Genomic DNA, 23312 nt, shown 5'->3' with positions numbered 1-23312 from the left:
GCAGCTCTAGCAAACAGCAAACAAATATATTTATTAATAAGGATATAGAAGAAATTTATAAACTACAAAATAAATTAACATAAATATCATAAATAAAAATAGATTATAATGTGCAGTCTCCAAACTCTTCACTCAAAAACAAATAAATAAATAAATAAATAAATAAAAATAGAGGTTGTGAGGTGGACTGAAAGTTCCAACCCTTCTTGGTCTGTCTGATCAGCCTTCCTCCCGAAGCCCTCTACGGACTCCTGTCCCCACTTATCTCAGCAGCATAAAAAGACACTTGTGACTCCAGGGATTCCTAAGGTCTTAGAAGCTCTTGTATCAGAAACCAGGGATTCAGATCAAATAGAATCACCAAAGATACTCCCATTACCCTGATCACTTAGAAACAGCAAGGGATTTTTAGGAGCTGTGTGTCAGGAACAAGAGAGCAAATATATATATATATATATATATATATATATTTATTTTTATTTTATTTAAATTTTTAATTTTTTAATTTTTTATTACTCAATGAGTTTATTACATTTATAGTTGTACAATGATCATCACAATCCAATTTTATAGGATTTCCATTCCACAGCTCCAGTGCATCCCCCCACCCCCCAAACTGTCTCCTTTGGAAACCATAAGTTTTTCAAAGTCTGAGTCAGTATCTGTTCTGCAAAGAAGTTCATTCTGTCCTTTTTGCAAATTCCACATGCCAGTGAAAGCATTTGCTATTGGTTTCTCATTGTCTGACTGACTTCACTTAGCATGATAATTTCTAGGTCCATCCATGTTGCTAAAAATGCTGGTATTTCGTTCTTTTTGATGGCTGAGTAATATTCCATTGTGTATATGTACCACACCTTCTTTATCCACTCCTCTGTCGATGGACATTTAGGTTGTTTCCATGTCTTGGCTATTGAAAAGAGTGCTGAAATGAACATTGGAGTACATGTGTCTTTGAGAGTCATGGTTTTCTCTGGATAAGATGCCCAGGAGTGGGAATGATGGATCAAATGGTAGTTCTATTTTTACTTTTCTGAGGCATATCCATACTGTTTTCCACAGTGGTTGCACCAATTTGCAATCACACCAACAGTGTACTAGGGTTCTTTTTCTCCACACCCTCTCCAGTATTTATTGTTTGTAGACTTTTTGATGATGGCCATTCTGGCTGGTGTAAGGTGGTGCTTCATAGGGGTTTTGATTTGCATTTCTCTAATGATGAGTGATGTTGAACATCTTTTCATGTGTTTTTTGGCCACCCGTATGTCTTATTTGGAGAACTGCCTGTTTAGATCTTCTGCCCATTTTTTGACAGGGTTGTTTGTTTTTTTGGTATTGAGCTGCAGAAGGTGTTTATAAATTTTGGAGAATAATCCCTTGTCAGTTGATTCATTTGCAAAGATTTTCTACCATTCTGTGGGTTGTCTTTTCATTTTGTTTAGGGTTTCCTTTGCTGTGCAGAAACTTTTAAGTTTAATTAAGTCCCATCTGTTTATTTTTGTTTTTACTGTCATTACTGTAAGAGGTGGATCTCAGAAGATGTTTCTGTCGTTCATGTCAGAGAGTGTTTGGCCTATGTTTTCCTTCAAGAGTTTTATACTATCTGGTCTTATATCTAGGTCTTTAATCCACTTGAAGTTTATTCTTGTGTATGGTGTTAGGGAGTATTCTAATTTTGTTCTTTTACATGTGGCTGTTCAGTTTTCCCAGCACCACTTATTGAACAGGTTGTTTTTTCTCCATTGTATATTCTTGCCTCCTTTGTCATAGATTAGTTGGCTGTAGGTGCATGGGTTGAATTCTGGGCTTTCTATCCTGTTCCATTGATCTATATTTCTGTCTTTGTGCCAGTACCACATGGTTTTGATGAATGTTGCTTTAACTATAGTCTGAAGTCCGGGAGCTTGATTCCTCTAGCTCCATTTTTTTCAGAATATCTTTGGCTATTCTGGGTATTTCGTGCTTCCAAACAAACTTTAAAATATTTTGTTTGAGTTCTGTGAAAAATGTCCTTGGTAACTTGACACGGATTGAATTGAATCTGTTGATCACCTTGGGTAGTATAGTCATTTTGATAATATTGTCTCTTCCAATCCAAGAGCATGGTATGTCTTTCCACCTATTTGTGCCATCTTTGATTTCTTTCATCAGTGTCTTGTAGTTTTCAGAGTACAGGTCTTTTGTCTCTTTAGATAGGTTTACTCCTAGGTATTTTATTCTTTTGGATGTGATGGTAAACGGGATTGCTTCCCTAATTTCTCTTTCTGATCTTTCATTGTTAGTATATAGAAATGCTGTATATTTCTGTGTATTAGTTTTGTATCCTGCAACTTTGCCAAATTCATGGATGAGCTCTAACAGTTTTCTGGTAGAGTCTCTAGGACTCTTTGGGTATAATATCATGTCATCTGCAAATAGTGATAGTTTTACTTCTTCTTTTCCAATTTGGATTCCTTTTATCTCTTTTACTTCTCTGATTGCTGTGGCTAGGATTTCCAAAACTATGGTGAAGAGCAGTGGTGAGAGCAGACATCCTTGTCTTGTTCCTATTGTTAGCAGGAATTCTTTCAGCTTTTCACCATTGAGAATGATGTTAGCTGTGGGTTTGTCATATACGGCCTTTATTATGTTGACATAAGTTCCATCTATGCCAACTTTCTGAAGGGTTTTTATCAGAAATGTGTGCTGGATTTTGTCAAAGGCTTTTTCTGCATCTATTGAGAGAATCATATGGTTTTTATTCTTCAGTTTGTTAATGTGGTGTATCACACTGATGGATTTGTGGATGTTGAAGAACCCTTGCATCCCTGGGAGAAATCCCACTTGATCATGATGTACAATCCTTTTAATGTACTGTTGGATGTGGTTTGCTAATATTTTGTTGAAGATTTTTGCATCGATGTTCATCAGTGAAATTGGCCTGGAGTTTTCTTTTTTTGTGGTATCTTTGTCTGGTTTTGGTATCAGGGTGATGGTGACCTCATAGAATGAGTTTGGGAGTATCCCTTCCTCTGCAATTGTTTAGAATAGTTTCAGAAGGAGAGGTGTTAACTTTTCTCTAAATGTTTGACAGAATTCACCTATGAAGCCATCTGGTCCTGGATTTTGTTTGTTGGAAGTTTTTTAATCACTGTTTCAATTTCAGTTCTTGTGATTTCTCTGTTCATCTTTTCTATTTCATCTTGGTTTAGTCTTGGAAGATTGTACCTTTTTAAGACTATGTCCATTTCTTCTGGGTTTTCTGTTTTATTAGTGTATAGTTTCATGCAGTAGTCTCTTATGATCCTTTGTATTTCTGTGATGTCTGTTGTTACTTCTCCTTTTTCATTTCTAAGTTTATTGATTTGAGTTTTCTCTCTTTTTTTCTTGATAAGTCTGGCTAAAGGTTTATCAATTTTGTTGATCCACAACAGGAAACAAAAATACCACAAATGACAAGGCTCACCACTAAGGGTATATATACAGTAATGGTAGGAAATCATCCATGCACAATTATGCCACCAAAATTAGAAATCATGAGAAGAGGTGGGTACAAATGCAGGAAACTGGAGATGCACTTGAAATTAAGATATCAACAACTTGAAACAATCTCGTACATATATAGACTCATATCAAAACTTCAGAAGAACTGCAAAGCAAAAATCTACAATTGATACACAAACAAATAAGAAAAATCAACTCAACTACAACACTAAAGATAGTCATCAAGCCACAAGAGGAGAGAACAAGAGAAGAAGGGAAGAACAAAGAGCAACAAAAACAAATCCAAAGCAATTAATAAAATGGTAATAAGAACATACATATAAATATTTATCTTAAAGGTTAACGGACTAAATGCCACAACCAAAAGACACAGACTGGCTGAATGGATACCAAAACAAGATCCATATATATGCTATCTTCAAGAGACCCACCTCAATTCTAGGGACACATACAAATTGAAAGCGAGAGGATGGAAGAAAATATTCCACACACACGGGAATCAAAAGAAAGCTGGTGTAGCAATACTCATATCAGACAAAATAGATTTTAAAATGAAGAATACTTTAAGGGACAAGGAAGGTCACTACATAATGATCAAAGGATCAATCCAAGAAGAATATATAACAATTTTAAATATCTATGGACCCAACCTAGGTTCACCACAATTTATAAGGCAACTTCTAACAACCTTAAAATGGATAAGTCGGCAATAACACAATCATAGTGGGAGACTTTAATACCCCACTTACAGCAATGGACAAATCATCCAGACAGAAAATCAATAAGGAAACACAGGCCCTGAATGAAGAATTAGACCAGATGGACTTCATAGATATGTATAGGACATTACATCCAAAAGCAACAGAATACACATTCTTCTCAAGTGCACATGGAACATTCTCTATGATTGATCAAATCTTGGGCTACAAATCCAACCTCAGGAACTTTAAGAAAATTGAAATCATATCAAGCATCTTTTCTGACCACAACGCTATACAACTGGAAATCAACAACAAGAAAAAACTGCAAAAAACACAAAAATGTGGAGACTCAACAACATGCTACTAAACAATCAATGGATCACTGAAGAAATCAAAGAAGAAATTAAAAAATACCTAGAAGCAAATGCCAATAAGGATACAACACTCCAAAACCTATGGGATGCAGCAAAAGCCGTTCTAAGATGAAAATTTATAACAATACAAGCCCACTTCAGGAAACAAGAAAAGGCTCAAATAAGCAAGCTAACTTTACATCTAAAACAGCTAGAGAGAGAAGAACAGACAAGACCTAAAGTTAGTAGAAGGAAAGAAATCATAAAGATCAGAGCAGAAATCAATGAAATAGAAACAAAGAAAACCATGGAGAAGATCAATGAAACGAAAAGCTGGTTCTTTGAACAGATCGAGAACAAATATATATTTCTCACTAATGTCATAGTTGCCCACTGCTGGACCAGGTGAATCTTCCAGAGGTTATTTTCTGCTCTGGCCTGGACAAATGCTCCAACATAGAGATGGAACAAAGCCATGCCAGTCTTGGGCACAATCCACCAAGGACTTTATGATAAAACGTAACTTAAGGCACCTCTTCCCTCTGATTATCAAGGCCAACATGAGACTCATGATGGTAGAAGCCTCCTGGGGATAAAGCAGGAAGAGTTTATGTAGCAGCTGCTCTATCAGACATAGGATGAATCCCCACCTCTAACTGTACAATTAAGCCAAATCCCTAGAAGGGGAGTCTTTGCCTTCATAGCTCTTACAGAGCCAGGTTGGTCCTTTACACAGGGACCCTCCATGATGCAGAGAAGGGGCCCATCAGGTGCACGGGGTGTGAACAAAGTTGGAAAGGGGTTGTAGAACTTCTCTGGCAGGGCAGGACTGATGATCTGAGCCTGCTGAGATATCCCAGCCCTGCAGCCTGCAGTTAGCCTGCACTGAGCAATCTGGGTGTCTAAAAGGCTCTAAACATGACCCTTTCTTCCAGCTTCCAGGTTTGATTTCCACAGAAGCCTCCAACAAACTCTAGACCTGCAGCAGCAGCATCACACACTATTTTCTGAGGTTCCCTGTCATGTTCTTATTTTAACCATATCAGGCCATCTAGTTGAAAATAGCCTCAATTTAACATCTGATACCTGCTGGAGAGTTCCCACTGTTCCCAGGAGGGTGGCCACACCCCGCAGTTGGTGACCAGGAGAAGGGAGCATGGGGTGGGAACCGGGCCTGGCATTTAGGAAGCAGCCGCATTCTTGGGCTGCCTGTGCTGACACATAGCTGCTCTGATCTGCACCAGCTCAGGCACACAAAGGCTTTAGAAATGATTTCTCCATAGGAAAACTCAAAGGAATCTTGACCACCAAATGCCTTCCCAGGACTCCCATCCCCCTCTCTAATAAAAAAAACAAAAAGAAAAAGAAAAAGAGAGAGAGAGAGAGAGAGAGAGAGAGGGAGAGAAAGAAAAATAAATAAATTCATACATAAATAAAAATAAAAAAGACAGAAAAAATAAAGAAGGGAAATAAATTTATTGAAATCTACTATGTTTCAAGGCTTTTACTAGGCTCTGAATGTAAGCAAATATGATATCTCATATTTTGATGTCTCATTTTAGTCATCATAAAGGAGATGTGATGTGTTAAAAACCTGTCAATAAAGAAAATCTACAACTTTTTTTCTACAAACTTAAAAATTAATTCTATAAATACTGCAACAAACATCAAGGGAAAAAGCCAAAAGATTAAAGATTTTGTCTCCTGCCTGGAAGTCTGGGGAGGAAGAGATGAGAGCACTCTCACTTGTGACGTTAATAAATATATTTCATACGAATAGCTCCAAAAACTCACACTTATGCCTAACTATCCTCTTTTTTCTTAATGAGCTAAATTCTTTATTTTATTTTTTTAAAATTATTTCCCCAATAGAATTTTTTTTTCTACTGTACAGCATGTTGACCAAGTTAAACATACATGTAAACATTCTATTTCCTCACATTTTCATGCTCTATCATAAGTGACTAGACGTAGTTCACAGTGCTACACAGCAGGATCTCATTGCTAATCCATTCCAAAGACAATAGTTTGCATCCATAAATCCCAAATGCTCAATCCATCCCAATTCCTCCCCCTCCCCCTTGGCAACCACAAGTCCATTCTGCAAATCCATGATTTTCTTTTCTGTAGAAAGGTTCATTTGTGCCATATATTAGATTCCAGCTATAACTGATATCATATGGTGTTTGTCTTTCTCTTTCTGACTTACTTCACTCAGGATGCGAGTCTCTAGTTCCATCCACGTTGCTGCAAATGGCATGATTTCATTCTTTTATATGGCTTAGTAGTATTCCACTGTGAATATATACCACATCTTCCTAATCCAATCACCTGTTGATGGACATTTGGGTTGTTTCCATGTCTTGGCTATTGCGAATAGAGCTGCAATGAACATGTGGGTGCATGTGTCTTTTTTAAGGAATGTTTTGTCCGCACATAGGCCCAAGAGTGGGATTGCTGGGTCATATGGTAGACCTATGCATGGATTTCTAAGGTACCTCCATACTGTTCTCCATAGTGGTTGTACCAGCTTACATTCCTACCAACAGTGCCGAGGGTTCCCTTTTCTCCACACCCTCTCCAGCATTTGTTGTTTGTGGACTTATTAATGATGGCTATTCTGACTGGTGTGAGGTGGTATCTCATAGTAGTTTTGATTTGCATTTCTCTAATAATCAGGGATGGTGAGCATTTTTTCATGTGCTTGTTGGCCATCTGCATATCTTCCTTGGAGAAATGTCTATTCAGGTCTTTTGTCCATTTTTCTATTGGGTTGTTGGCTTTTTTGCTGTTGAGGTGTATAAATTATTTGTATAATTTAGAGATTAAGCCCTTGTCAGTTGCATCATTTGAAACTATTTTCTCCCATTCTGTAAGTTGTCTTTTAATTATTTTTATGGTTTCTTTTGCTGTGCAAAAGCTTGTCAGTGTGATTAGGTCCCATTGGTTTATTTTTGCTTTTATTTCTATTGCTTTGGGAGACTGGCCTGAGAAAACATTTGTGAGGCTGATGTCAGAGAGTGTTTTGCCTATGTTCTCTTCTAGGAGTTTGATGGTGTCTTGTCTGATATTTAAGTCTTTCAGCCATTTTGAGTTTATTGTCATGCATGGTGTGATGGCATGTTCTAGTTTCACTGATTTCCATGCAGCTATTCAGGTTTCCCAGCAATACTTGCTGAAAAGACTGTCTTTTTCCCATTTGATGTTCTGGCCTCCTTTGTCAAAGATTAATTGATAATGGGTATCTGGGTTTATTTCTAGGTTCTCTATTCTGTTCCTTTGGTCTGTATGTCTGTTTTGGTACCTGGACCACACTGTCTTGATGATGGTGGCTTTGTAATGTTGCCTGGGAGAGTTATGCCTCCTGCTTGGATTCTGTTCCTCAGAATTGCTTTGGCAATTCTGGGTCTTCTGTGGTTCCATATACATTTTTGGATTGTTTGTTCTAGTTCTGTGAAAAATGTCCTGGGTAATTTGATAGGGATAGCATTGAATCGGTAGATTGCTTTGGGTAGTATGGCCATTTTTACAATATTAATTTTTCCAACCCAGGAGCATGGAATATCTATCCATTTCTTTTCATCTTCTTTAATTTCCTTAATTAATGTTTTATAGTTCTTGGCATATAAGTCCTTTGCCTCCTTGGTCAAGTGTATTCCCAGGTGTTTGATTTTTGGGGGTGCAATTTTAAAAAGTGTTGTATTTTTGTATTCCTTTTCTAATATTTCATTGTTAATATACAGAAATGTGACTGATTTCTGAATGTTGATCTTATACCCTGCTATTTTGGTGAATTTGTTGATCAGTTCAAGTAGTTTTTGGGTTGAGTCCTTAGGGTTTTCTATGTATAGTATCATGTCATTTGCCTACAGTGATAGTTTTAATTCTTCTCTTCCTATTTGGATGCCTTTTATTTCTTTTGTTTGTCTGATTGCTGTGGCCAGGACTTCCAAACTATGTTGAATAACAGTGTTGAGAATGGTCATCCTTGTCTTGGTCCAGATATTAGTGGGAAGGCTTTCAGCTTTTCTCCATTGAGTATTATATTTTCTGTGGGTTTGTTGTAAATGGCTTTTATTATGTTAAGGAATGTTCCCTCTATACCCACTTTGGTAAGAGTTTTGATCATGAATGGATGTTGGACCTCGTCAAATGCTTTTTCTGCATCTTTTGAGATGATTGTGTGGTTTTTGACTTTTCTTTTGTTAATGTGGTGTATGACATTGATTGATTTGCATATGTTGAACCATCCTTGTGCACCTGGGATGAATCCCACCTGGTGGTGGTGTACGATCTTTTTGATATGTTGTTGGATTCGGTTGGCTAAAATTTTGTTGAGAATTTTTGCATCTATATTCATCAAAGATATTGGGTGATAGTTTCCTTTCTTGGTGTTATCTTTGTCTGGTTTTGGAATTAGGGTGATGGTGGCGTCATAGAAGGTCTTTGGGAGTGTTCCTTCTTCTTCAACCTTTTGGAAAAGTTTAAGGTGGTGGGTATAAGTTCCTCTCTGTGTTTTTGGTAGAACTCACATGTGAAGCCATCTGGTCCTGGGCTTTTATTTGTAGGGAGTGTTTTTATGACATATTCAGTTTCATTTCTAGTGATCATTCTGTTCAGTTGATGTATTTCTTCTTGATTCAGTTTTGGCAGGCTGTAAATCTAGAAAGTTGTCCATTTTTCTAGGTTGTCAAATTTGTTGGCATATAATTCTTTATAGTATTCTCATATGATTTTTTTGTATTTCTGCAGTACCTGTTGTGATTTTTCCTTTTTCATTTCTTATTTTGTTTATTTGGGTTTTTTCTCTCCTCTTCTTGGTGAGTCTAGCCAGAGGTTTGTCATTTTGTTTACCTTTTCAAAGAACCAGCTCTTGGTTTTACTGATTTTTTTTTTATTTTTATTTTTTGAGTCTCTATTTTATTGATTTCCTCTTTGATCTTTATGATTTCCTTCCTTCTTCTGACTTTAGGTTTTTTGGTCTTTTTCTAATTCATTAGTGGTGGGTTAAGTCATTGATTTGAGATCTTTCTTTTTTGAGGAAGGCCTGCATCACTATCAATTTCCCTCTGAGCAGTGCTTTTGTGGCATCCCATAGATTTTGAGTGCTTGTGTCTTCTTTTTCATTTGTCTCGAGGTATTTTTTCATTTCCTTCTTGATTTCCTCATTGACCCATTGGTTTTTTTAGTAGCATGTTGTTTAGTCTCCATGTAGTCAGTTTTGTCTTATTTCTTTTCCTGTGGTTGATTTCTAGTTTCATGCTATTGTGGTCAGAGAAGATACTTGAAATAATTTCTACACTCTTAAATTTGTTGAGGCTGGTTGTGTGCCCCAATATATGATCAATCCTTGAGAATGTTCCATGTGCACTTGAGAAGAATGTATATGCTGATTTTTTGGATGAAATGTCCTGAAAATGTTGATTAATTCTAACTTTTCTATTGTGTTCTTTAGCATCTCTGTGGCCTTACTGATTTTCTGTCTAGAGGGTCTGTCCATCGATGTGAGTAGGGTGTTAAATTCCCCTACTATGATTGTATTCCCATCAATTTCTCCTTTTATGTCTGTTAGTATTTGTTGGAAGTATCTGGGTGCTCCCGTATTAGGGACATATGTATTGAGGATTGTAATATCCTCTTCTTGAATGGATCCTTTAACCATTAAGTAGTGTCCTTCTTTGTCTTTCTTTATGGCCTTTGTGTTAAAGTCTATTTTGTCTGATATGAGTATTGCAACTCCTGCTTTCCTGTCTTGTCCATTGGCATGAAATATGTTTTCCCATCCCCTCCCTTTCAATCTATCTGTGTCCTTTGCCCTAAGGTGAGTCTCTTGTAGAGAGCAGATTGAAGGTTTTTCCTTTTTTGTCCAATCTGCCACTCTTTGTCTTTTGATTGGAGCATTCAGTCCATTGGCATTTAAGGTGTTTATTGATAGATATTTATTTATTGCCATTTTAAACCTTGTTTTCCAGTTGATTCTATGTTTCTCTTTTCTTCTTTTCTTTTGTTTGGATGGTTTCCATTTATTTTATACTTTAGTATCTTTATTTTCAGTTTTTGTGATGTAATCTTTTGTGGTTTTGATTTGTGGTTGGCCTGTTTTTTAAGTATGTGAACACTTTCCTATATCTGCTTACTTTAGCCTGATAATCATATAGTCTCAAACACCCCATTAAGATAAAAAAAAAAAAAAGAATCTATATTTTCTTACTTTCCTTCCCCATATTGTATGATTTTGGTGTCTTTTTTTTTTTTTTTTTTTTTTTAACATCTTCATGTTTGGTTCTATATGCTGGCTTATTTAAGTCACTTCTTTCCAATTCTGGTTTCCTCTATCCTAGATCTACTTTTTTTTTTTTTTTTAATTTAGAGAAGCCCTTTCAGTATTTCTTTTAGAATGGGTTTCATATTGTTGTACTCTTTCAGCTTTTGTTTGTTGGATAAATTCTTTATTTCCCCTTCTATTTTAAATGATATTCTTGCTGGGTAGAGTATTCTAAGTTGCATATTTTTTCCTCTCAGAGCTTGAAATATATCTTGTCACTCCCTTTTGGCCTGTAGTGTTTCTGTAGAGATATCAGCTGATACCCTTATGGGGGTTCCCTTTTAATTAACACTTTGCCTTTCTCTTGCTGCCTTTAGAATCCTCTCTAACTTTTACCATTTTTATTATAATATATCTTTGTATGGGCCTATTTGGGTTCAACTTGTTTAGGGCCCTCTGTGCTTCCTGTTTATCTTGATATCAGTATCCTTTAGATTTGAAAAGTTTTCAGCCATAATTTCTTCAAATATATTTTCAGTCCTCTTTTCTTTTTCTTCTCTTTCTGGACTTCATATTATGCATAGATTGGCCCACTTTATATTATCCCACAGGTCTCTTCTATTGCTTTCATGTTTTTTCATTTGGTTTTCTGTCTGCTGTCCTGATTGGCTGATTTCCATTATTCTCTCTTCCACATCACTCATTCATTCCTCTGTATTATTCATTCTGATCTTTATTGCCTTTATCTAGGTTTGTATCTCTGCAAATGAATTTTCAAGTTTATCTTGGCTCCTCCTTATATTTTTATAGCTCCTTTCTGAGGGAATCTGCATTACTGTTCATATCCTCTCTTAATTCCTTCAGTATTTTCACTATCTCCCTTTTGAACTCAAAGTATGTCAAACTGCAGAGGTCTGTTTCATTGTTGATTGCTTTAGGTGAATTCTTCTGTTGCTTTAACTGCGAATGGTTTCTGAGCTTCTTCATCATGCTTCTGTTTTTCTTTTTCTGAGAATTTGGGAAGCCAAACTGTAGTTTTTCACAGTCCAGTGTGGTCTGGTGGGACTTGTTCTGTGAGGGCAGAGCATGGGCACCAGGAGTGCCTGAGGGTTCCAGTAGGTCAGATCCATGCAGGCTAGGCAGGGGCACTGGGAGCCTGCAAGGGTTCCAGCAGGGCTGGATCTATGAGGGCTGAGTGTGGGTACCAGGAGTGGGAAGGGTGCTGGCAGGGCCAGATCCGTGCTGGCAGGGCACAGGCACCAGGAAGGAGAGCTCAGATCTCTGCATACCAGTGGGCAAGTGTGCACACTGGGGCCCAAGGAGTTTTCTATGGCAGCCTGCCCCTTCCCAACAGTGGCACCTTGCATCTCCTGCGGGTCTGGACCTTCTCCCAGGTTCCATCTGCCGTGGCTTTTCACTCCCCAGCCCTTAGCATACCACTCCCCCACCAGCAGAAAATCGCTCCCTAGTCCCTTAGGCTGTCTCCACACCATCAACCCCAGCCTGTTCCCTGAGAGTGACCTCCAGAGCCTAAGTCTCAGCACCCAGCCCACAAGTGTCTCAGTCTGTGATGTCTGTGCCAGTGGTTCAGATGGTCTTTGCATCTCTCACTCTGCTTTTTGGATCTCAGACCTGCTACTGTGCTTTTCTCGGCTTCTTTGAGTTCCCTCCAACTCGGGTGATCTTTCCGTTGGTTAGGTGGCTTCCCAGGGTGTAGGTTCTCTTTCTCCTTCACAGTTCCCTCAGGGAAGTGTTAGACCCATCCAGATTCCTTTTCTCTCTCTATTTTTTCTTTTGTTCTACACAGTTCTGTCAAGAGTTCTTTCCCTTTTTGAAGGTTTAAGTTCTGCTACCATTCAGTTGGTGTTCTGTGTGAATCGTTTTACATATAGATGTGTTTTTTGATGTGTTTGTCCTCTTACTCTTCCACCATCTTGCCAGCTTCTCTCCTAACTATCTTCAGTACGGATATCCAACTACATATGAGGAATTTCTACCTGAATATAATCAAGTCTCTGCCAACTTTACTTGACTGAAATAAAATCCATTTTATTCTTCCTATGTATGCTTCTTTCCCAATAGACTTCTGTTATGAATTTAATGTTTGTTACTCCCTCTAAATTGATGTTACAAACTTACTCCTAGGTATAGCACCTAGGGAGGTGATTAGGTTGCAAGGGTGGACCTCTCAAGAATGGAATTATTGCTCTTTACCCTTTCTATTATGAGAAATTAAGACAATCTGACTCTCTGTGAACCAGGAAGCACGTTCTCACCAGACACAGAATCTGCTGCCACCCACCTTGATCTTGGACTTCCCAGCCTCCAGTACATTGAGAAGAAAATGTGTGCTGTTTAAGCCACCCAGTCTATGGTATTTTTGTTATAGCAGCCTGAATTCAGACAACTTCTCACAGGGAATGGTGTCCTACTCAGTCAATAGAGGTGAAACCAGCCAGCCATCATTTCTCTCTGCCCACAGCCATAGCATCTTCCAGGTGCTTATCTAATCTGAGAAAACCCAATTAATTCCTCACCTATATAATCTCAGGAATGTTTTTATTTCCTCTCCATTCCCAAGGAAGCTGCTTAGCTCAGGTCCTCATTCCTTCTCATTCTCCTAACTATAATTGTTAAGGGAACACTATAGTGATCTTTCCAAAATGCAAATCTAAACACATCACTCTGCAAAGGCAAATCTAAACATGTCACTCGGTAGAACTCTCCAATGGTTTTCCCCTGCCAAACCACTTTGCACGGCACAAAGGCCAGCCATGATTTGATGCCTACTTAACTTTCCATTACCAGATCTATTACTACCCACTGTGTACCTTGTTCCAGCAATAATGAATTACAGTCAATTTGAAATTTCCCAAGGATAGATTAACCACATTATGGGGGAAAAAAAAGGATGAAAACTAAGTAAAAGGCAGCTTATTTGTAAATAGAAAGAACTAAAACTGTTGTGAATAAGAAAAATATCTGTATATCGGGATGAGTCCATTATTTATAATTATATAGGGACCGTTCCATTTTTACATTGTATCTACTGCAAATCAGGAACGCCCCTCCACCTGGACGGTCAGAGGTGGATATGCTTGCTTGTAGCAGTCTGTCAGCCTGTTAGTTTCAGTGTGGGAACAGCTTTCTGTAGTTTGCCTGAAGCTTTGGGCAAAAATCTATTTCCTATGGCAGTGATGGAACTAGAAGTCACTTTACTCTGCCTTCTCCCAAGACTTGCTTTTATTTATTTTTCTTAAACAGAGAATTTGGAGAATGATGGGGAAGGAGGGATTGAGAGCACTGCAGAACAAAGTTCAAAATTTTGCTTTGAAGACTTGGTGACCTTGAGTTGACAGATATGGCCCTGAATTCTTTCAATTCATTGTTTCATTGGACTTACCTCACTGACAGCTGAGGGGGCAGTCTGGGGTTGTAAGGAGAAAAACTTGTGAATGGCAGGTAATTTAATTTCCAAGCTATGGTTTTGTTGTGTCACTAGGGAACTAGTACTTGTACAATGATGAAGGCGAGAATGACAGTGAGAAGGAAGACTTAGCTGACAAAAACAAGGCAGCTCCAAATAACTGCTTGCTGGGATATGTAGAAAACACAAAGTAGAGTTTATTCTATGAAAAATATTGTTTTCATCAGAAAAAGGGAAGAGGAGAAAGAGGAAGGGGAGGAAGACCTACTCAGATCAGAGTAAACTATTTCAGTATTTTAATAAAACACACTTGAATTAAAAATCCACCTTGTATCACAATTGTGTTTAGCTATGTCTGAACAATGTTTTATCTGTGACCTCCCAGTTTCCATTCCCCCGGTTAATGGGATAATACAGAGTTGAGATAATTTAACAAAATGATATTGCCAATACTCTTGTGCCCTTTTATATTTGCCCTCAATTCACTTCCTCCATCTGGAATCCTTACTTCCACCGCACACCCACCTCTACTCTCATTATCTGAATAATGAACACTTACACAAATTTCCAGACTCAGCTGGAATGGTACTGCTATTTGGGAACTTTGTCCCCGAAAGTGGTCCATTTGATCTTTTGTGTGGTTCTGTGATCTGTGTACAATTCTAACATTCATAATCCTGTAGCACTTTATTTCCTTAACATATCTGTCTCCTTGTTTAATATGTAAGATTCTTTGGGGGAAGAATTAAGTCTTATTAATTCTTATCCCCCATGCACATGCCAATGCCAGTTATATGAATGTTTTTTAAGGCTTGTTAAGAGTTGCTACGGTGAGACTATAGTAAGAGGGGGTTCTTCGGCATCACACAAAGGTGCTTTGACACCAACCTGTGACACTTACTCTCTGGGTGATCTTGAACAACTTATTTGGACTCTTAGTATTAGTCTCTTCATCTGCAAAATCAAGAAAATTCTACTACACTCGTATAATATTTGAAGTGGTTAGCCAAGTGGCTTGAATGGTAAGGAAAAAAAAAAATTGGTAGCTATATTGAATAAAAGAAAGCATGAGTCAAAAAGAATCTAAAACATACATGTGACTGTATTGATTCTAATACATAAAAAAATAAGAAAAACATTTCTTTTTTTTTTTTTTTTGTCTTTTTGCCATTTCTTGGGCCGCTCCCACGGCATATGGAGGTTCCCAGGCTAGGGGTCCAATCGGAGCTGTAGCCACCGGCCTACGCCAGAGCCACAGCAACACAGGATCCGAGCCACATCTGCAACCTACACCACAGCTCAGGCAATGCCCAGATCGTTAACCCACTGAGCAAGGGCAGGGACCGAACCGCAAACCTCATGGTTCCTAGTCGGATTTGTTAACCACTGTGCCACGACGGGAACTCCAAATATTTCTACCTACTGTTCATAGAAATGTGTGTGTAACTTTTTTTTCAGACATGAATTACTGTGTTTCTATGACTTTACACTATTTCTCTGTAGCTAGCAGAATGTGCTCCCCCCAAATATTCCTCTTTGGCATGAGGATTATTTGGAGCTAATTCTTTTAAGAAAAAGAAGACACAAGAGACACTCTGAAAACAGAGTAGAAATTACCTTTTTGTAAGGAAAATTTGCATTAGAATGTGGGCTTATGCCAGGAAGACAGATTATCAGAGGTAACCTTTTTTTTTCTTTTTCTTTTTTTCTCTGGCCTCCCAGGGTATGTGGAATTTCCTAGGCCAGGGATCAAACCTGTGCCATAGAAGTGACCCAGGCCATAGCAGATGGCCTTAACCCCTTGCACCACAAGAGAATTTCCCAGAGGTAACTTTTTCATCTGAAAGGCTTATCTGCAAGGCAGGGTAACATTTGTCTACTAACCATTTCCTATTCTCACTTTTCCATGAATTGCCCTCCCCTCTTTGAAGCTGCAGACCCATATCTCCTTTCTTAGTTCAGAAAATAAGTGGCATAGAAAATAATTAATCAGATCTAAACCTCAATAGTCTAGTTACCTTTTGAATCTCATACCTTTGTGGGGCTCCCGCACCTACTTATATTTTTTTTCTTCTGTTAATTTGTCTTTTATGACAAGACACTATCAGCCAAGAATCTGGGATGGTAGAGAGAAAATTATTTTTCCTCCCTTACACTGTTAGTTAGATTCAGTCACATAGAGGCTGGTTGAGATGAGTAGTGTAATTCCTCACAGTGGAAAAGAATAATGCTATTTGACTGTGGTGAGCACTCCAAGTTTCATATGAAATGGCCTATTACAATAGGGAAAATATTAGAACTTCAATTTATATTTGTAACTGTTGTAAAAAAGGGAGATTAACAGTGTTCAAAGAAAACTACTTAATTCTTTGTTTGCCTTTTAGGTACACATGATTTAGGAGAAAGATTTAAGAGGATCATTTTCCCCCTTGTTAAGAAGCTCAGCTTAAGCAAGGTCTAAGGAGGGTTAAGCTAGATAATGACCTTCACTCTTTTGCACTGAGTTGTGCCACCCCCACCCTTGCCAAATCCATATACTGCAGCTCTAACACCCACTGTAACTATATTTGGAGTAGGGTCTTTGGAAAAGTGATCAAGTTACATGAAGTCATAATGCTGGTTCCCCAATCCAGTTGGACTGGTGTCATTATGAGAAGAGACCAGGGATGTGAGCACAGAGGAGAGACCATGTGAGGACATGGATCCATGGTGAGAAGATGGTCATCTGCAAGCCAAGGAGGCTTGGGTGGAAATGGGGGAGATGCTGCCCAGCAGGTATGAAGAATTGATAGATATTCAGATCTTCAGGAGGATGCCCTGAGTTCCTCATAGAGATTGAAAATGGGAAGATCCATTTAATATCAGAGTAAGCAGTATATTCTGTAATAACCTATATGAAATGAATATAGATACATAAAGATATAGATAACTGATTCACTTTGCTATACACATGAAATGAATACAATATCGTAAATCAACTATACTCTAATAAAATATTTATTTATTTATTTATTTATTTACTTTTTGCTTCTTAGAGCCTCACCCACTGCATATGGAAATTCCCAGCCTAGGGGTTGAATCAGAGCTGTAGCTGCTGGCTGATGCCACAGCCGCAGCAATGTGGGATCCAAGCCTTGTCTTCATGGATACTAGTTGGGTTCATTAGCACTGAGCCACAGTGGGAGCTTCAGAATTTTTTAAAAGCATAGAAAAAAAAAAATGAAAGTAAGCAGATGGCTGCACCTACTTGCACTTTCAGCACTCTCTAGGGATGGCTAAAGGAGGTGGTATACTGAGGAAGGCAGGTGGATACCTGAAAGTTGGAATTTGGATAGTTGTGGAGTTGGGTAGAATTCCCTTTGCTCAAGGTAAACTAAGATCTCTTTTTCAAGATGGAAACTTTAGTAGCTGTGATTTTACCTAGCACTCCACAGGTATATGCTAATCCACCATAACTCCATACAACCAGTTCAAGAAAGCAACTTGAGTGCAACACTTAGAGAAAATGGTTAGGGAAAACAAGATCTTGTGTGTGTGTGGTAAAAGATCTTGAAGTAGATAATGATGAGAATGATCAGAACTTTACAGAGGATCCAGCATCTTCAATACAGGGAAAACAGTTTGGAATTTCAAGAAAATTTTGTACATAGAGAGAGTGAATATGAAGTACATATTTGAAAGAAACCTTTAAGAATAGCAATGCATGTAGATCCAAATCACTTGATACTGGGTTATGCAATAATCTCTAAACTGACTTTGTGATTGAAAACCATCTCAAACAAAGATTAAATGAAGAAAAGTCAAAATTGGGGAAGCAGGTTCAGAAGGAAGATCTTCAGAGGCTGAAACTAGTCAAAAAGTATAGCACAAAGAATGACCAGTCTCAGTCACAGTTTTTAACAAAGAACTGGAAAAGTTATAGACAGCTATTTCTCTATGAATTGCAATCAGCTGTGTGTAAGAAACTAAATATCACTCAGTTGATAGACCACTATGGTTTACATAAGAAATTGCTACACTATAACAGAAATGAACCAGAATTTATGTTTTAAGTCATATTTTTTTCTCCAGAATACCTTCGTAAATGACAAATTAATTAAAAGGTACTTATCTGATTTTAAAGGGAAGAAATAAACCATTAAAGGCTTAGAAAAAGATATCCTGGTGAATCTGGATCAAGTGAGGGCACTCTGGTATCTAAACATAAACTAAGATCTAAAATGAAAATTTAGTACTTTGAATACATTTGTCAACAAAACCGCCGATTGTTAAAAAAAATTAAGAAAATCAAGGTTATAAATAATTTGCACCATTTTAGAAGTGATTTTTAATACATCACTTTATTTTGGTACATAAGTACTATGTTAGCTGTTAAAAATAATCCAATCAGTGAGTGTCTAAAACTAAACTGGTCTAAAAATTCTTGCATTTCTTTTAAGTTTATGGTCTTAGTTTTCCATCCTTTCATTGAATATTTCCATCTGGATGGACTGACAGGTAATTAAACTCATACATTCAAAATTTTAAAATACATGCCATACAAACATACATACGTACATTTGTAAAATCAAAACAAGCAAATCAAAACGTGTTGGGCAATTTTTAAGATAGGTAACTTTTTTTTGGGGGGGGGGTGTACCCGTGGTGTGCAGAAAATGTTGGACCAGGGATCAAACCCTTGCTGCAGCAGCAACTCAAGGAACAACAATGAAAAAGATGGATCCTTAAACTGTTATGTCACCAGGGAACTCCTAAGGTAAATAATTTTATAAAAGATTGGACCTCCTGATAGTCTGAGCAGGCTGGGACTTGGAATCACAATGTGAACAGTTAAAGGATATGGTTTTATTTTGTCTCAACTGAATAGTAATATCTAGGTTCTCACTAATATCTAGACTACATCTAAAACTGTACCTGAGGCACTTCCTTTAAATCAACCAAGTCCTATGTCTCTGTCTATACTTTTTGTGATTTTTTTTCCCCTTATAACTTTTACCCATTTCAAAATGGGATAGAAGAGGCTATAGTGAGTCAGTTAGAGCCAGTTGTCCACTAACTCTTCTGCTGAAGTCCCTACAACTACCTTGTATTAGATTTATGTCCAGGTTTGTCTATGGGACAGGCATTCTATGGTTTAATGTAGGATTTTGTTTAATCTCCTGTTTTATTTTGTTTTTATAGTAGTCACTTAGAGTTTTATAGCAGATGTTTCTTTCTATCACTTGAGATAAACAGAATGGAAGTCTCTAATCCTAGTAACCAAACCCTATATGGAATAGTTCTCAGGAGGTATTAAATCTCAGTAGACATTGTCCTAAATATGTTATTCTTATGATCAGGTCTTGGTTTTTAGTTTTTGGAAGGACTCTGAAAAATGGGAAATAGGCTTAGAAGATGATAGTCATGATGTAGAAAGGTCTGAAAACCATGTCACTTAGAATGAAAGAAAGAAAACTAGATATCTGACCAGATATTTCAAATGGGAGGGGAAAGCTGGGAAAAATAGGACAGAATGCCTATGACTGCAATTGAAGACTAATGGTAAAGCCTTAAAAAATGTGTAAATTATTTGAGTCAGAAAGGCTACATCTAAAACTGTACCTTAAGCCCTGTAAATAATTACTTATGGATAGTTATCACATAACTAATAATTTTTGAATAATTTCAAAAAATTAACTTAAATATTTATATATAGCTAATTGTTTAAATAAAATACATAAGTATACAGTATATAAATATTGCATAAAGTATATAAACATTAAAATGATATTGTGGAAATCTTTATTGACCTAGAAATCAAAGTTTGTGACAAAATTGAAAGGGAGATTATGTCTAATTTTTTAATAATGTCATAAATTTTAACTCTTCTAAGTAGTTTTAAATCAGAGTTTGTCAACAAAAATTACTTATATTAAATGATACTATTCTGCCTATTTTAAAAATCACTTACAGATCAATATTAATATTAACTTTTTAATTCAATTAATTTAAATCATTTTTACAGTGTGCTTCTAGAGCAATTTTTTTTAATATTGTATGAGCATCAGCAAACAAGCATTTTATTATGGTTCGAGCACAATATGCAGTAAAAGGCTCCAATATTTTAAAAACTGCTTCAAATGGCTGTTCTATCCTGGATAATTTATTGCTCTGTCCTTATTATTAAAATATGAATGTTGTTATTATCCAACTCTTGACACTGCCAAATAATTAATACTGTAAAATTTACTGAATACGAATATATATGTAGGTGTAAATACAAATATATTACTGGGGAAAAGGTTAAAAAATAAATACTGTCACAAATAAATGATCTTTGGTGCTCCCATTTGCCATGTTCCTGTCTTTCCCAAATTATTTAATATGATCTATCTATTCACTTGAAAATAAAAACATGTAAAACCTCTACATTTTAGCACATTTCAGGAGGAAACATTGCCTATTTAAGTAATGCTACCAAAATATTATGTCACTGCAGCTCAATACTTTCAATTGAATTGGATGGGATTGCTGCCAGCTGGAACACACTCTTGAATCGGAAAATTAAAAAAAATGAAATTGTTCATAAAGTGAGCATTGTCCTATAATCCTTTATTTTATAGTTTATTAAACCATGCATGTTATGTTTTAAATTTGAATCATGAAACAAACAAAAATGCATGTGCTTTTTATAAAGAAACTCAGAGTGAACATCCCTGTGTGATCACTTCACAGTGCCCTCATTTTCATACCCAATAATCCACAAGACATGGTCGTGGGATATGAGAAATAAATCAGAATACAATGTTCCTGAACAAGGAATGCAATTATGACATTTGTAAACACATACAGTTCTAATTATGTTTTAGATTTCAAGCAAAATGGTAACCTTATTATTATTATTATTATTACTTTTTTATGGCCATAGCCATGGCATATGGAAGTTCCCAGCCAGGTAGTGAATCTGAGCTGCAGATGTTACCTAGGCAGCAACTGCTGCAGCACCAGATCCTTTAAAGTATCTCGCGGAGCCACCTGAAGTCAGATTTTTAACCTACTGTGCCACAGCAAAAACAGTAACAATATTGATACAAAATGTTTTTAGAAAAAAGAGTGGTAAGATGATCGGTAGATGTGATTTTGGTCATTCTACATCAAATATTTTCCAACTTTGACTAGATTTCTCACAAGAAAAATTCCCTATGAAAAATACAGATGGTGCAATATATTTTTTAATTGGCTTTGGACTTTTTACTATTATTATTATTATTATTATTATTTTGTCTTTTTGTCTTTTCTGGGGCCGCACCTGTGGCATATGGAGGTTCCCAGGCTAGGGGTCTAATTGGAGCTGTAGCAGCCAGCCTATGCCAGAGCCACATCTGCGACCTACAACACAGCTCACCACAACACCGGATCCTTAACCCACTGAGCAAGGCCAGGGATCAAACCCGCAACCTCACGGTTCCTAGTTGGATTTGTTAACCACTGAGCCACGATGGGAACTCCCAGATGGTGCAATATTATGAGAGAAAAAAAAAATACATGAATGCCTAGATTTAATTTGCATGGAAATGATTTGGAGGTATATTGGCTATTTCCAAAAAAAAAAAAAAAATCAAAAAATGCAAAACATGTTTCAAGGGGACTCTCCAGATAAACTTTCAAATAATGAAATATGGTTAAATCATTTTGAAATTTTACTGATATTATAGGTTATGGTTGTTGTCTATAACTATACATCTTTTATGTATTCTACTGTCCAAACAGTGGAAATATTAAGAAATATTCCAACTTAAGAAATCTGGGTAGTTTTGCCTCCTTTAAGGACAGTATTAGGGATGATGAGGCAGATCCAGCCTTAAAAACATAAAAATGTTCTTCCAGGTTGAGGTCTTAGCAGGCTTACAATGTTACAAGTATTACTCATGTTTTACTATTTCAGTAACTAGAGTCCTCTTGCAAAGGTTTCTGGGTCACCTACCTGTCCTTATAAATCTCATCTTATCTTTAAGGCAAAGCTCTTAAGCTATTCCAAGGCAAAGCTATTCCAAGGTAACAGAATCTTTTTTCCTCCCGCACATAATCCCATTATGAGTCAATTCAGCATAAAATAATCTAACCAGTGACCTTTTGAATACTGTCCATCTTTGATACACCTATGTCTACATATATAGAACAATTATACACAAATTTGAAAACCTAAAAGCATAGGAATTTTTAAAGGTGCACCCGATTTATGTTTACTTCTTTTTCCCAAGCCACTCAAGATATTCCTTGAATAGTTATAGTTTAAATATGGAACATTATTATTTAGAATTAAATTGATGCAGATATTTATTTCCACTCTGTGCTGACACTGATTATGAAAAGAGGAGAAAACAGAAATTTAGATATTGATGCTCGATCACAAATCATTTCTTTTTAATTTATTTGAATCTAGGTCTATATGACCCCTGCCCATCCTCCATGATTAGATGCTATCCTTTCAAGTTTCATTCGGGTTGAACAAAACTGCCAAACACAGTTATCCCCTTTATTTGAGGATTCACTTTCCATGGTTTCAGTTACTCAAGGTCAACAGAGTTCTGAGGATACGAAATGGAAAATTCAAGAGATCAACAATCCGTAAGTTTTAAATTGCACATTAGTCTGAATAGCATGATAAAATATCTGTGCAGCACTGCTCCAACCAGACTGGGATACCCAACCATCAACATTGCCTTTTTTTCTTTTCCTGATATCCAACCATCTCTGTCATCACTGCTCAGTGATCCTAGACTCCCAAAGGTGATGATCCTCCTTCTGCTGGAGAGTCAGAAGCTCAATACTAGCCAAAGGCTATCTCACAATTCCTGTGCCATTCTCCTCACCTCATCTCATCACGTAGTAATCATATCACACCACCACAAGAAGAAAGGTGATTACAGTAAGATATTTTGAGAGAGTGTGAAGAGAGCAAGACTACATTCACATCACTTTATATTTTTATAATTGTTCTATTTTATTATTAGTCATTATTGTTAATTTCCTTCTCCGCCTAATTTATAAATTAAATTTCATCACAGGTGTGTATGTACAAGAAGAACAAACATACTATGTAT

The 23312-nt window shown here is 36.9% G+C and overlaps 1 protein-coding gene and 1 pseudogene across 1 annotated transcript in view; one reads left to right on the top strand and one right to left on the bottom strand.

The window, feature by feature from the left end:
- Positions 1 to 23312, bottom strand: part of LRP1B (LDL receptor related protein 1B) — a 1887165-nt gene that overhangs the window by 521716 nt on the left and 1342137 nt on the right.
- Positions 17434 to 21499, top strand: LOC110257181 (annotated as a pseudogene).

The sequence above is a fragment of the Sus scrofa genome, chromosome 15, assembly GCF_000003025.6.
Source record: "Sus scrofa isolate TJ Tabasco breed Duroc chromosome 15, Sscrofa11.1, whole genome shotgun sequence".
Taxonomy (NCBI): Eukaryota; Metazoa; Chordata; class Mammalia; order Artiodactyla; family Suidae; genus Sus; species Sus scrofa.
The sequence above is the reverse complement of the archived record's forward strand: the minus strand, read 5'-3'. Positions and strand labels throughout refer to the sequence as shown.